General features: G+C 39.7%; 1 long non-coding RNA gene across 4 annotated transcripts in view; it reads left to right on the forward strand.

Moving 5' to 3' along the window:
* The window catches only part of LOC148903968 (uncharacterized), a 55,562-nt gene that overhangs the window by 7,928 nt on the left and 32,870 nt on the right, over positions 1-14,764 (forward strand). The window contains exon 4 of one of the 4 annotated variants that reach the window (XR_016116041.1): positions 2,068-2,227. The exons of the other annotated variants lie outside the window; for them this stretch is intronic. This is a non-coding gene — a long non-coding RNA (uncharacterized LOC148903968). The remainder of the gene's footprint in view (positions 1-2,067; positions 2,228-14,764) is intronic. 4 annotated transcript variants of the gene reach the window in all.

Consider the following 14,764-nt stretch of genomic DNA (forward strand, 5'->3'; position numbering starts at 1 on the left):
TCAAGTCTTTTCTAGCTACATCCCACACTAGCCTATATTGTGTCTTATGCAACACACACACACACACACACACACACACACACACACACACACACACACACACGCACACACACACACACACGCACACACACACACAAACACATACACACACGGGCACGCACGCACCACCTGAGGGGAACAATTCTCCCAGCAACAGGGGAGACCTCATAAGCTACCATGAACTCTTAAGTTGGAATATTACAAGACCTCAAGCAAAATATGATAAACTGCAAGATATCTTCAAGTCTGTCACTTTCCTATCAGAAATGCTATTTTTTTTGCTTAATGCTTAAATGGCAGTGTTATGTTTATGTCACATTATAACATAAACTAATTTCCAACAACGTAGTAGACATTTGGGATAATATGTGGTGGGGGAAAAATAAGATGCTTGTTACAACTGGCTTAACCCTTTCAGAGACAGTGGACAGTTTATCACATAACATGTTATCATTAGTGGTGAATGAAAGGGTTAAATATAACTGTGAGTAAACAAATCCCAAATCTGACCTTGTTTTTTTTCTTGACCACAAAAAAAACTGAATTAATTACCTAGAAGGCATGTCGGTGTGGTTGTGCTTATTAGCGCAAATATAAGGTCATACAGTCAGAAGATTTTGCACAAATATCATTGTGTTCTACTTTGTTGTTGTCAGCAGTTGGTAAAGATATTTTTTCCCCCTGTAGTTTGCTGAGAAAATGTTTTTATGAGCGGTATAAAGTACTGATAGAATAAAACGTTGCATAAATGTGGGTGGAGATGTTCGTAGTGGTATGATTGTTGTAGGTTGAGTTGAGGTACAATCGGTTAATCAGAGAACTGATCAAATTATCTCTTTAGGAAATCAAATGATGATGCACAGCATTATTTGTAATCCAATGTCAAATTATGTTGCTGCTGTTGAATGTAGAACAAAAGTTCCAAAAGTCAAAGTTGCCCAGACAGACCATGCATTGAAATGTAATGACATAGAATATGTTATAATGGTAGAAAAATCTAGAAAATAATAAATAAGTAAAACGAGTCATTTTTATGCCTTCTTGGCTGTTAAGTTTCAAAGTTACCACACATAGAATATGTGACACACACACACGGAGACGTGGGCGGTTCGGTCTGCCTTGAACCGAGCGCTTCAGGAACAGCTGTCCACCGGTGTCCCATGTGGCCTTCTGCCAGGAAAATTTGCACGACAGGAATCCATCAAGCATGCAGAAGCAAAAATAAATAAAGAAAAAAAGGGTTCAGAAAAGTATATTTAACACACTCATAAAAGCGTCACACTCACAAGTATTCAACCATTGAATAAAGAGAGTTTGCTGAAAGGCGCATCCACCCAAAACAAAGGATTATGAGAACATAAGATGCTTGCATGACAGCATAAATCAACGGAAAACATTCTCCACTGTAATTGAAAGTCGGGGCCTATAAATGAGTACGCCATCAATCATAGCGCCAGAGCTGCCAACATATTGAGGAGGCACCAAATAAACAATGTCAGGGATGAGGTCTAAGTGCTATTCCCGAGAGGGAAAGACATTGTTGAGATTTCCGCAGCTAATATCTCTGGGAAAAATGCGAACATATTCAACTATATGTTCATTATGGCTGGGAATAGTGATCGGATAAAGCAATATAGCCCTAAAATATGCATTGTCGGTGTCTGTCCACGTTGTCTTGAATCATTCTACTTTACTTATAAAGTTGATAAGAAATTGAATTTCACAAATCACACTGAAAAATTTTTGGTCATCTCAACAGAAGGACGGAGTGGACCTCGAATTGGGCAGAAAGGAGTGTCAAAAGGGGAAATCAATATCTGATCATAGATACTCATACAATTTCTCGTACATTTGTCACAGCAATAACTAAACTGATGACACTACAATGCTCTCCGAATTTTTCTATTGAACTCCAATCATAACTTTTGTCAAATTCAACTTATGATGATCGATTCTGGCAATTTTTGTCCTGGATGTATACAAGTTTTTTTTTTGTTTGTTTGTGAAAAGGCTTCTTTCTGGTTTCAGGGGAAGGCATAAAACTCTTGGAATGGATATAAAATGCCAATTGCAGACAACATTGACGCAAATGGTAAAAAGTGGCAGCAAATCCCTCGATCCGCACCAAATTGGAATGGCGTCCTGACTGATGATGTGCCATCTCGCCACAAAACTTTCCTTGGAATCAGTTAAGCAGCTTTTGCATAATCCTGCCAGACAATTAAATCACTAACAAATGGTGATTGCTACATAATGTTGTCCTCTTAAGCTTTTGCAGAGGTAATTAGATTGAACGTCACAAGTAAGACTAAGAGGTTTATAGCTTGTAGGAACCTTTGAATCCTTTCAAGCTCCAAACAAATAAAGCCCTAATAATCAGTGTAAAAAGACAATACTTACATTTGTGTGTAGAGCGATATGGCTATACTCCTCCAGCAATGGCAAATCCGAATATCAAAGGAAATGAGTTGATTTCACTTTTAATATTGGCTGCTGTGAGCAAGCAAAATCATTTAGTCCGAAATGCAGCACACATATTCAGTTTTTGACATCCTTGGTCATCCTTGACGTTTCTGCTTTGACGACTCCATGAATACAAACCATTGTAGTAAAATTAGACCTAAACAAGACAGTTTTACAGTTGTAACCTTGAATCGCTGAACTGGGATTTTTATTTAAATGTCTTCAGAGGGGGATTTTCTACAACATCCTTGTATTTTTAAAGTTACCTAGCGCTCAATGGGACTCTCAGAGTATAATATTCACAGCTCATGGTCACATTTTGCCAAACACATGCATTGTTTAGCTGATCTATGACGTATGCTATTCACAAATGTAGCTCTTGTCATTAAGCTACAGCTAATAAAGGTAAATCCAATCCAATCCAATCCAATCCATTGTTACATAAGCAACTGTGGTTTAGAGAAGTTATCCGAAATGTTTTTGTGTCATGGACCAGTGGGGTCAAGTACTTGATGAGCACGTACCGATAAATATATATATTTTTAATTGCTTGAAAATGGCTTGAAAACCAATGCTACTGACAACATAGATAGCCACAAATTAACATTTGATGAACATTAATTCCTTTCAAACGATGTCATTCTACTGCACAAGAGATGTAAATTAAAATAAATGACAGTGAACTACAAAGAAATTGAATAGTTCTACAAACGACATTAGCGTCATTACTATATCTAAGTGCGATTGATTTTTGCTTTCTTTCTTCGGTGGCTGCTAGCTAGCTATTCACGACCATACTGCTAATGTTTCTCTGAACAAGAGTTTTTGTTGCCAAAGCAGAGCAATTCTTCCATTATCTGCATCTCACATGACTGATAATGTCAATCGACCATGAAGCACATCACTGTCAGTCCCCAGACATTCTAATCTGTCAACAGTCAACTAATTGTAACATTCCATGCTACTAATATCCCCCAAGTGGGTTCATAAAAACCTTTGGGTTATCTTCGTTGACTACAGTCTGTCTCCGTGTCTCTCTCTGCGGTCGTGTTTTGTGGAATATAATTCTCCTCAAAACTAGAGCACTTCAAAAATGAAAATGGGTCATGCCTTTGAGCAAAAACTATAGTGTTTTTTTTTATATATATAAATCTGTCAAAGAGTCTGACAGAGGTAGAAGCATGAGATTGACAATGCTGCTGTTAATGAATGAAATCATCAACACGTTTATGCGACAGCCATCACTTATTTTCAAAATCATTTATATGCTTCCTTAATGCCTGTAATGTAAATTATAATATAGTTACTTATTTTTGGACGCAAGACAACCATTGTTCACAAGAGGCCTGTGTCGGTCAACAAATCAATAGTGGTGGGGCGTACCTCCAAAATGGAGCATGAATAGTCGATTTTTCATTTGCAACTCAGTTTGGCCAGTTCTAGCCAACCACTCTTGCATGAACTCTTGAAGCCTTCTTGGATGAGAAGCCAAGTCTTCTGAGACACCCCCGAGCCGTCCAGTTACAATCTATTCAAAACCCAAACGAAATAAATGACATGGATGAATGAGAATTTCCACAGGCCGTTCTATATTTGATGAATTTCTGAATTTAGAAAGAATTCCAATGAAATGCCCTAAATGTGTATATAACCCTTTACGGTACAGGAGTTACGATAGTGGACATCTCATTATGTAACTGGGTTGCACGGTGCATGAAAGGGTGAAAAAGATGAATTTACTAGATGAATTTTACACTTCAAAACGGTGAAACTCTGAGCACCAATTGCAATATAATGATTTGGCTTGAAAGTGCTTCACAATCCTGGATGCTTCATTACATCTGGTCAACTAAATGTGTTCAGCGCAGTCTCGTGGCCTTTTCATTTCAAACACGCCCTGTAACTTGTACACCATGAAATGAATCACACATGAAAGTGAAGAATGGTTCAAACAATGAGCTTGTAACTTGCGAGAAACCATTCTCTTTTGCTACCTTCCCCGAGTCAATAGGTTAATGACTTTATGCTTTGTCAATCAGATTCATTATCAGAGCATGGATTAATTTCTCAGCATTGTGCGGACCATTAAAGCACAACCAAAAGCAAAGCCTTAATTTGAGAGAAGTTAATTGCAGTGATTAGGAGCCTCCTCTTGAGGCGTTGTAATTGGGTGGATGAATTGATCTCGCTAGCAATTTACTGTATGGAACACCAATGAAGAGAGATGGCGCTCTGAAAACCATTTTACGCAGAAAACCCTCTACCTTATTTCTTACAGTCTTTTAGACAGTCTGTACTACTTCTCAACATGATTGCTCAAGTGTGTACATGTTATTGGGCGGGGGTAATAAAAAACATTGAGACAGGATGTGAGAACAGTTGTTCATGCAATATGAAGGAGAAGACTGAAAGCCACCTATTAGACTTAAGGGCAGTGTGGAGATAACAATGCCTGAAGCACCTTACCTTATCTCAACCTCTGCTCAACCTTGCTGGTCCCTGGGCTGAGTATACGTCTTCAGCCAGTTTCATGCAACGTGGTCTTTGGCAAGCTAGAGAAACTGTAAGGCACATATAAACTTTGTCAGTATGCTTGACACCTACTACATACCATTGACATCACACTGTTTTTTTTTTTGGTTCTTCATCCATTGTGCCTCGATACAAACTATTACAACAATATAATTATAAATGAAAGGCGGCTAATAGTTAGTGTTTGAGTTATTAATTTCAAACCAAGCAGTCATTTGATAGAGCAATGGTAGGGCAGAGGATGTAAGGAAATCCTGTGAGGTCTAGTGTTGACTACAGTATGCCTAATGTCTTATTTAATCTTATTTAATCTATTTCAAAAGAACACAGTCCTGCAGTCTGAACCATTTTCTTGATGCTCAAGACAAGTTTAACTTCATCTTAATTCCTGCATTGTGTGCGGTCCGTATCGATTTAGGCTGTGCGAGGCGATCCATCTTTCGCTAAAGAGCCCAGACACCCTCCGCTCGTGAGGCGCAGCTAAGTGAAATGAGGCAGTTGATCGCTATCACATGACACAACGGCCTGATTGCGGGCAGTTAAGCATAATTCATGAGTTTGAGTGCAGCCGGTGGCCAGTTGTAATTAAGATAGCTTAGTCGGGGATTGAATGTTGTTGCGCTCAGAGGTCCTGGAGGTCTTGGAGATCCCTTGAGATGAATGGACGTGGATGTGTGCGTGGGTGGTGGTGGAAGAGAAGTATTTTGAGCGTTGGGAGGTGAGGTTTTTCCTCCGTGGAAAACGTATCAAGTTATATTTAATCATCACGGTGAAAGTTAAGTTCCAGACTTTATTGTTGCTTTTTCTTCAAATGCTCTATTCTGGTTGTTTATTATTTTCACTGTAGTGGTCATTTTCCACATTCTTCCTTCTAATACAAGGAGGTCCAAACTCTGTCCTTAAGTTTCTGCCGCCCTTCAGTTTTGAGATTTGTCCCTCCTGCAACGCACCAGATTCAAACGATCGATCGGGATCTTGTTCAGTAGTGAAAGGAAAGTCAAGCTTCATGAAGCATTTATGGTAGTTTTTGACTCCTCAAGATGGCACTCTTGGTTTAAAGATGCAGTGGATTTTTAAGACATTTCCTTTGCACTCAGTTCATATTTAAACCAAGATCGCTACCTTGAAGGTGCGTCTTATAGTTCAAAAAATATGATAAACAACTAGCACCAAAGCAGAATTGGCATACTTGGAAAGTATGAATAGGCGAGCAGAGGTTAACTCATATTGGTTTGACATGTAAATAATCAAGTGTCAGTTGCGACAGTCAAACAATTGAATTAGTTGTAGTCGTATCTCTTAATGTTTGTTTTCTGGTTGGACATCGACATTTAGACTCTTACATTGACATTTAGACTAAGCTCCTCCACATGGGTGGACGAGCTCCTCCACACTGCAAAACCTCTGTATATTTTAACCCGGACATCCACTCTGCAAATGAAGGCTGTTTCCGAGTTGGTCACGCATCCAATTAAGGAATCACGTCTGATATGAAGTCTTGTCGGCTGTTGTATTCATGTCGCGTTCAGGGGGGTAATGAAGAGAGATTTTCAGTTCCTGGTGTTAATTAAATTCATTAATTTTTTTCCTTCAGTGCCTATGCTCAAAGTGACTAGACGACATACACAAATCATGTTGTGAAGGGTGTTTCTATAATCATATCTGGGGCTGATTTGTTCAGATCCTGAAAAGTGCACACTTAATTGTGTGTTCACGGAGAAGAAATTGTGCACGCCATTGAGATAAATATTGCATGTTCTTACAGTATGAGATTTTTTTTTTTTACATTCACATACCAAATAATGTTTCCCATTTTTTTTTTCACTTATTGTCAATGTTTTAAAGAGGTGGAGGGTTTTGCACATAAGTGAGATCGAATGCTTTTCACCACTGACAATTTAGAACATTTGACAGCAAAAAAAAAAAAAAAAAACTGTTCAAATATCAAGGACAATTTGCGACTGGCTCAAAAATCAGCCATTGGATGAGTTGGAAGTTCCAAAATTGCATTGCTTGAAAGAAATTATGAGTATGTTTTTCTGGCATTTTCAAAATAGGTTCAACAAACAAATAATTTAATCCTGTTGCTATAGCTTGTGCTACCCCAAGTAAGGACACTCACACGCACACGCGCACACACACACACACACACACACACACACACACACACACACACACACACACACACACACACACACACACACACACACACACACACACACACACACACAGAAAATTAATAGAATGTGGCAGCATGCTTACCGTAGAAGCCCCTTTTTCTCCAATCCAATTCCAGGACAGAAGATAACAAGATAATGAATGGAAGTCTCTCTACACGAGGTGTACGGGCTGCCGCAGACTTTAATTTCTATTCACAATGCCATCTTCAAACTAGTTGTTTTTGCTGTCAGATGTGAGGGAGGATAGAACACATTGAAAAAGACAGATTCACAGCTGGTTCCGTCAATCTTTCGTACCCGCTGAAAAGAAAATTATCATCAACTTAAAGTGAACATTAGCACCCTCTACTTTACATGTCATGGTATGAAGTCGATGATTGGAAGGGGCCTTTGGATTATTTGCTACGTGTATGCTTGCCACTTTGCCTTGTTGCTTGCCACTTTGGCTGAGAGAGCGTAGAGGCTTTTAGATGATGGAAGTTGGTGTGAGCAAACAAGAAAACATGGTTGCTTCGGGCTGCCTCTGCCTCAGTGTGCATAGGCAATGGGGTTAATTAGGAAACCCACTTTGCTCTTACTTTTCAAAGGATGAGATGAAAAATTAACCACAACAGTCCTTTCACACTAGCAGGAAGTCACAGTGGATCGAAAAGGAGAACAAGCCGTCCTGGTTAGTGGATCTCAAAGAAACTTATTTGGTTGTTCCCATGACATAACAAGGAGCGGTGTACTTCAGAGCAGATGTTACGATCAAAGAGGAAGGTCTCCTCACAGTCGGGGAAAATTGCCTCCTCAATATTTGACATTTTTCTTTTGATGGCCTTTTAGGAAAGACAGATGGAAAAAAAAGTAGTAGGCCATGAGTCCAAGGAGGTTTATGAGAATCCAAGACTTTGGTCAATGTTAGCATGCTACCATTGCTTTAGAAATCCATTAATAATTCAAAATTCCCTCCAGCTATCCTGGATTTGGTTGTGTTTGCCCTTTAATGTCAGGTTTGGTTTTTATTAAACAAATAACAGTGCGGGGGAACCGTGATCGACCGATTATCCGTGTATCCATCCATCCATCCATCCATCCATCCATCCATCCATCCATCCATCCATCCATCCATCCATCCATCCATCCATCCATCCATCCATCCACCCATTTATTTATTTATTTATGTATTTATTATTTACATATTCATTCATTTATTTGTTTGTTCATTAGTTTGCTTATTTTTAGGAATAAAAATCATTTTGGCCCAAAACTACAAACTGGTCCATGACCAAAAATACTTTTGACTACCAGGCTCTTCAGTATTATGAGTCAGGACTATATGCAGCATTAGACCACACTTTGTGCTTGACTTGCGCTACCAGAGTCGTCACCTACAAATATACGTCCACCAAAATAAACGGTTGTGAGGTTCATGGGGTTTAAAGGTTGAAGATACTCAGATTGGATACTCAGGATACTCAGATAATTTATAATTGCAGAGAAATTCTCAAAATAAAATCTGTAATCTCCGTCTCGACATAACTTGTCCTACTTAATTAAATAGTTCAGAGGTCTCAGGTGGGCTCAGGAAGAGCCCACCTGAGACCTCTCCTCTAAATAATTCAACTTTTATTAAAAGTTAGCATTAAATATGAATGCTGTGCATGGACATCTGGCAAGCATTTGTGATGAGCCCCCTTTTTGCAGTAATAATAACTGACAGCTATTATGCTCCTGCTTCCTCAAATGGTCCTTTGGAGGTCCTTTGGAGTAAAACTCGTGTCAGAGCCGTATTTTTTATACACTGGCGCATGTACACCAAAACTAACACATCTTCATATTTATGCCGGGGCAAGTGCTGCATGTGAATTTGGCAGACCACTTTTGCTAGGTGGTTTTGAATACAAAAGGCTTTTTTCCATATACGGCACCTTGGCAACAGGCAGGGTTTGAAACAGCATTTGAGCTGATATGATGTATTGTTTTTAATTTTCTAGACTTTAAAAAGAATGGATTGTCTCTTTCAGTAGATTTTTTTTTCTTTTCATCCATCCATCCATTTTTCTACTTCGGTTATCCTCACGAGACTTGCAAGCCTATTCAAGCTTCCATCCAGCAGGAGTCGGGGAACACTTTGAACTGGTTGCCATCAATTGCAGGACACTCACAGATACACCGAACAAAAAGTTTGAGTATTCCATTAACCTGGAACGCATGTTTTTTGGAATGTGGGAGCATCCTGTAGTACCTGGAGAAAACCCAGAGAAAAAAAGAAGCCCAGAGCCAGAATGAAACCCTGCAACTCTGCACTGAGGGGAAGATGTACTAACCATTTTTTAATCCATTTAACTGTATACATTATTCTATACATTTTCCGATCCACTTCATCCTCACATGGGTCGCCATGGTGCGGCAGCCCTTCCCAATTGTCTTCGAGCGGTAAGCCGGGGACACCCTGAATAGGTTGCCAGCCAATCACAGACCACATGCAGACAAAGAACAATCCACACTCACAAACTCACCTCAGGACACTTTTGAGGGTTCAGTTAACCTGCCCTTCATGTTTTTGGGAATATGGGAGGAAATTGGAGTACCCGCAGAAAACCTACATAATAAGGCCAGAGCTGGAATACAATCCTGCACATTTGCACTGTGCTAACCAGTTGACCTTTTTCTTTTCTCTCGTATTATTTTTTTATTCTTTTAGACCTAAGCCATCTGGACACTAATGCATAAACCACTGACCGTGTTCCAGATAGCCTGTTCGGGCCTCCCTGCCATTTCTAATGAGTCCGTCAGCTCCAACAATTTCTCTCCTGTGAGGAGTAGTGTGTTAAATGTGCCTAAACTCAGCACGGTGCAGAATATGAGATCTCATGTTGCTAAGCATAAGTCAGGACAATCATCTCGCTATGGTTTCTTCTATTCACACGCCACCCACTGACGCCACCACCTGTACACCCACCACCCACCAACTCCAAGATTGTCATAACTCTACTTGTCAACCTTGGACAAAATCTAATTACATTCATCTGCTGCTTTGTCATTGGCCTAGACGAAGGCGATTATTTTCATAACCCCTTTTTTGCTTGGACATGACCTGAAAGAAAATGCAAAAATCGTTGTTGATTATTGTAATGAGTGTTAATTTTCACAAAGGATACCGTTGCCATCTGATTTCTACTTGTGAAGGGAAATGATTTATGTACCGAATTAGATCAGTCGAGGGAGAACTATTCTATTCTAAAAGGCTAAAAAATGTATATATTAGTGTATGTCTGTGTAAGCTCTCAGTCGTACAGGAGTGGTCCATCGATGAGAAGGTTTCTTCAGCCGTCATCTGTACAAAAGTGAAGGTTTCGGACGTTTCGCCTCCTATCCAAGAGGCTTCGTCAGCGAACTAAAGTCTGACTGGTCGTATCGGCCCCATTTATATATCCCTAATGTCCAGACCTGGTGGCGCCGGACACAGCTATGATAGGTCCCTACTCTCAGGTTGGGGGAGGCGCGGGACCCCCCCCTGTGGCCCCACTGATTGTTCCTACATTCCTGACTAACGATTGGCCTATTACACCCACTCCCCCCGGTATCACCTCATCAGCATAACGACCCTCATCAGCATTGCGAAAGTTGCCTAACCTGTTTTGCCTGAGCAGGCTATTGTATGAACGATCCAAATTGAACCTGCTGATGAGGTGATACCGGGGGGAGTGGGTGTAATAGGCCAATCGTTAGTCAGGAATGTAGGAACAATCAGTGGGGCCACAGGGGGGGGTCCCGCGCCTCCCCCAACCTGAGAGTAGGGACCTATCATAGCTGTGTCCGGCGCCACCAGGTCTGGACATTAGGGATATATAAATGGGGCCGATACGACCAGTCAGACTTTAGTTCGCTGACGAAGCCTCTTGGATAGGAGGCGAAACGTCCGAAACCTTCACTTTTGTACAGATGACGGCTGAAGAAACCTTCTCATCGATATTAGTGTATGATAAAAATCTTGTAAATTAGATTCTCTCGTATGTGTGGTTATGTCATGTTCCTTGAGTCCTTGAGAAGAAAAAAAATGCTTTGCCACCATTGTGTTCTTATGAACCAACAGCCTTCGACTACAATTGAAATGTATGTTCTGAGCATGTTTTTACACCGTGTATGTGTAATTGATTGAAATGTATCAACAAGTGAACCTTGTAACAATGTTGCAGAATAGAGTAAACTCAAAAAAATCAGTCCGAGGTGATTTAAGTTCCTTAAATTTCTCCACTGTGAAACTTATAATGGCAAATCTAATCATTTCTAACCTGTGACTATTTTTCACATCACAAAATGTATTAACAATTGTTTTAATCTGATACCATTTTTATTACTACTACCACTACTACTACTACTACTACTACTACTACTACTACTAGTACTACTAGTACGACTACTAATAAGTATCATAAAGATATACTAATAATAATACTAATACTACTACCACTACTACTACTACTACTACTACTACTACTACTAATAATAATAATAATAATAATAATAATAACTTAATGGGTGTGCTGTGACAAAAGTAAAATTCTGCTTTGTACTTCTTTCTTTTACTTTTGCAACATGAAATGAAAAACGAGGAAGTGAGACCACTCTGGTATAAAAACTGCCAACACTCCAGCTAAGTGTCATGTGAAATACAGTAGATACTGTTCTGAAGCTCCTGAAGCAAAACTTTCCAGCCTGATCTCGACTCGCCCCCACCCCCTGGTGTGTCAAATGAGCTGAAATGCTCACTTCACTTTTGACAGCAAGTCGTACTGACTGGCTGATAACGTCGATCATGGCTATTCACCAGGTCGCAAACAATCTTACCGCTACACCGAGCCAACACTTTGACCTTGTGCCGCCACATCAGCCCTCATTTTCCCCGTCACAGCTTTGTGTTCAGATCTGACCCTCGCGTTCACATTTTAGAGTCGTCTCCCTGCTGATGCTTCTTTGGTTGTGAGCAGCCGCATCCCACCTGGGAGCAGCTGGCTGCAGGGGATGCAGGGAGGAAATATTGATCGTAATAAAGCTGGCAAATGACCTCTGGAGTATTTTTAGACTGGAGCCAAATGACCAGGGAGGATGTGGGCCATTTCCAAGAATGAGGAATGAGCTCGCTGGTCTTTCTGTCTCGCAAGATGACCCCCATCATGTATGCAAAATCCTCTCTTGAGGATCATTTAATTATTCAACCCAGACACTCCTCCCTCGCACCCCCCCTCTCACACACACACACACACACATCCTTTCTCTGTTTCCCATGTGCCCTCTACAAGAACTCACCTGTGAGTGTTTGAATTGTCTTCTGATGAAACACAATCTTTACATTAAAAAATACACGTGTCATAAATCAGAGTAAACAGGCTGCATGATTAATGCAATTTAAATCCTCACATAAATGTTTGTTGCCCCCCCCCCCTACACCCCAGACATACATATTGAAACAGGAATTTGTTTCAATATGTTTGCGGATTTAAAACATATTAGTTATAAATATTTTAAAGCGTTTTTAATGCCCTTGTCGCATGCATGCATTGTTTTGACCATGACCACCATATAATTTATTCGACTATGAATTACCGATCCATGCGCACCAAATCCAGCAGACATTTAAACAGCTTCTTCCCCCAAGCCATTAACTCTTTGAACTCTTTCAACAGTAGCCAAAATGGAACTGTATAGTGCCACTTAGCAGTTTTTTTAACGACGATACTAGTGCAGCGTGTTCTACCGGAAACAAATTCCTTGTGTGTTCTACATACTTGGCAATAAAGATTATTCTGATTCTGATTCTGATATTGCTGTAATCTTTGATTGATGGTGGCCATTGTACCAAATGGCACAATGTCATACTGAGAAGTGTAAACCGCAATCATCAACTCAACTTTTAAACTGGTCAGAATTCCTCTCTGACATTTTTAAAGTGGTGCCATTATTATTACTATTATTATTATTGTTATTATTATCATTATTATTATTATTACGGTATTATTATTACGATATTATTATTAGTATTTTCTAGTGTGGTAATGCTGATGTTTTATGTATGTATGCATGTAAAAACATGTCCATGATACAATGTAGTGGGATCCAGCATCATTATATTCTGTTACATATCTAAATCATGGATGCATATTTTTTTAATGATTTTTTTTTCCTTCCAGAAAGCACTGACCAGCAGGCTGCCTGATTGTCAGTCTTCAGTCTGTACTAAAAGTGTTCAGAGAAAGCACATTTCATTTTGATTGACAAGAAATGTGGGCGTTCACACATTTGTGAGATCTGCATCTTCACAACTAATTCCTGCAGAACAAATAAATAAATAAAAAATAAAAACGCCATGTGCACCCACTCGAATCCACCATTGCATTTCTCTAATGACACAAATTAGACAACAAGACAACCACGGTGAATCCCCAGATTTGGAGTTCAATTCAAATTTGAGTCTAACTCTTCTTTTAGTTTTGCCGCAAGTCTTACAAAACACTCCGTGTCACAAATGTTTTGCATTGATCTGAGAATATTTCTAAATGAAATTACGATTTTAAACCTTTTAATATCCCAAAAATGGTAATCTGTCACCTGATGGCTTCATTGGCTGTCCACTGTTGCAAAAAATAGTCGTAACTAAATACGTGGTGATTTCAAAAATGTCTTACTAATTTTTTTAGCCACATTTCGCAATCACTGTGAACTGCCTTTCAAGAAATAAGTAACTTCGAATTCTAAGCACACTTGATCATTGGCCATTAGTGGCATAATCTATGCCGGGTAATGCTTGAATAGACACGAAGCAGCGTGAAATGATGTGCAAAGTCTGCACACAAATTAAATATTTTTGAAATAAATACATGACTACTACAGATTGCTTTCTGCATTCTAAGTGTAACTCCCTCCCTTCCAAAGAACAAAACTATGTCCTGCACTTTAAATTAGAGGAAAATAGTTTTCTTCCGTGTTAAATTAACATCTACCTATCATCCAATTGTGCTTGACTGAGAAGTTATCGCTTGCAATTCACATGAGTGTAGAGAGGATGTACAACACAAAACGGCAGAAAGGAGCTTCCTTGGTCATGACAGAGATATTTTTTTATCTGACTCTGTAAACCAATAACTGTGGTTTTGAAGCTGATAGATTCAAGTGACATAGAAATAATTCAATTGGCTCCGTCAAATGTGTTGTGTACGCGCTTTGCTTTAATGGTCGTCTTCTTTTCCCTATGAATGATATCAGAGAAGTAACCTCCTTTGCGGTAACTCTTAAGCTGCCGCCGGGATGTGATGCAGCCTGGCCAATGGGAAGGGAGCTCTGCGGAACAAACCGATTCCTCCTGGCAAGGCAAAGCAAAAAGCCCTTATCACTTCGCAGATGCTTAGGAAGTAAATGGGGGAAGGATGGTTCATAATGGCGGTTGTGAAGGAGGTTGCTCTGATGGGATTTTCTTCCCAGGATTCTGCTGCGTTTACTGCTTGTCTCGGTAAAGCCCGCTTAAACTGCTTAATTGTATTTCGTAAGTTGCCAGATCAAGAGACATT

Source organism: Hippocampus bargibanti, linkage group LG01 (assembly GCF_051943395.1).
Source record: "Hippocampus bargibanti isolate YZ-2025 linkage group LG01, ASM5194339v1, whole genome shotgun sequence".
Classification (NCBI taxonomy): Eukaryota; Metazoa; Chordata; class Actinopteri; order Syngnathiformes; family Syngnathidae; genus Hippocampus; species Hippocampus bargibanti.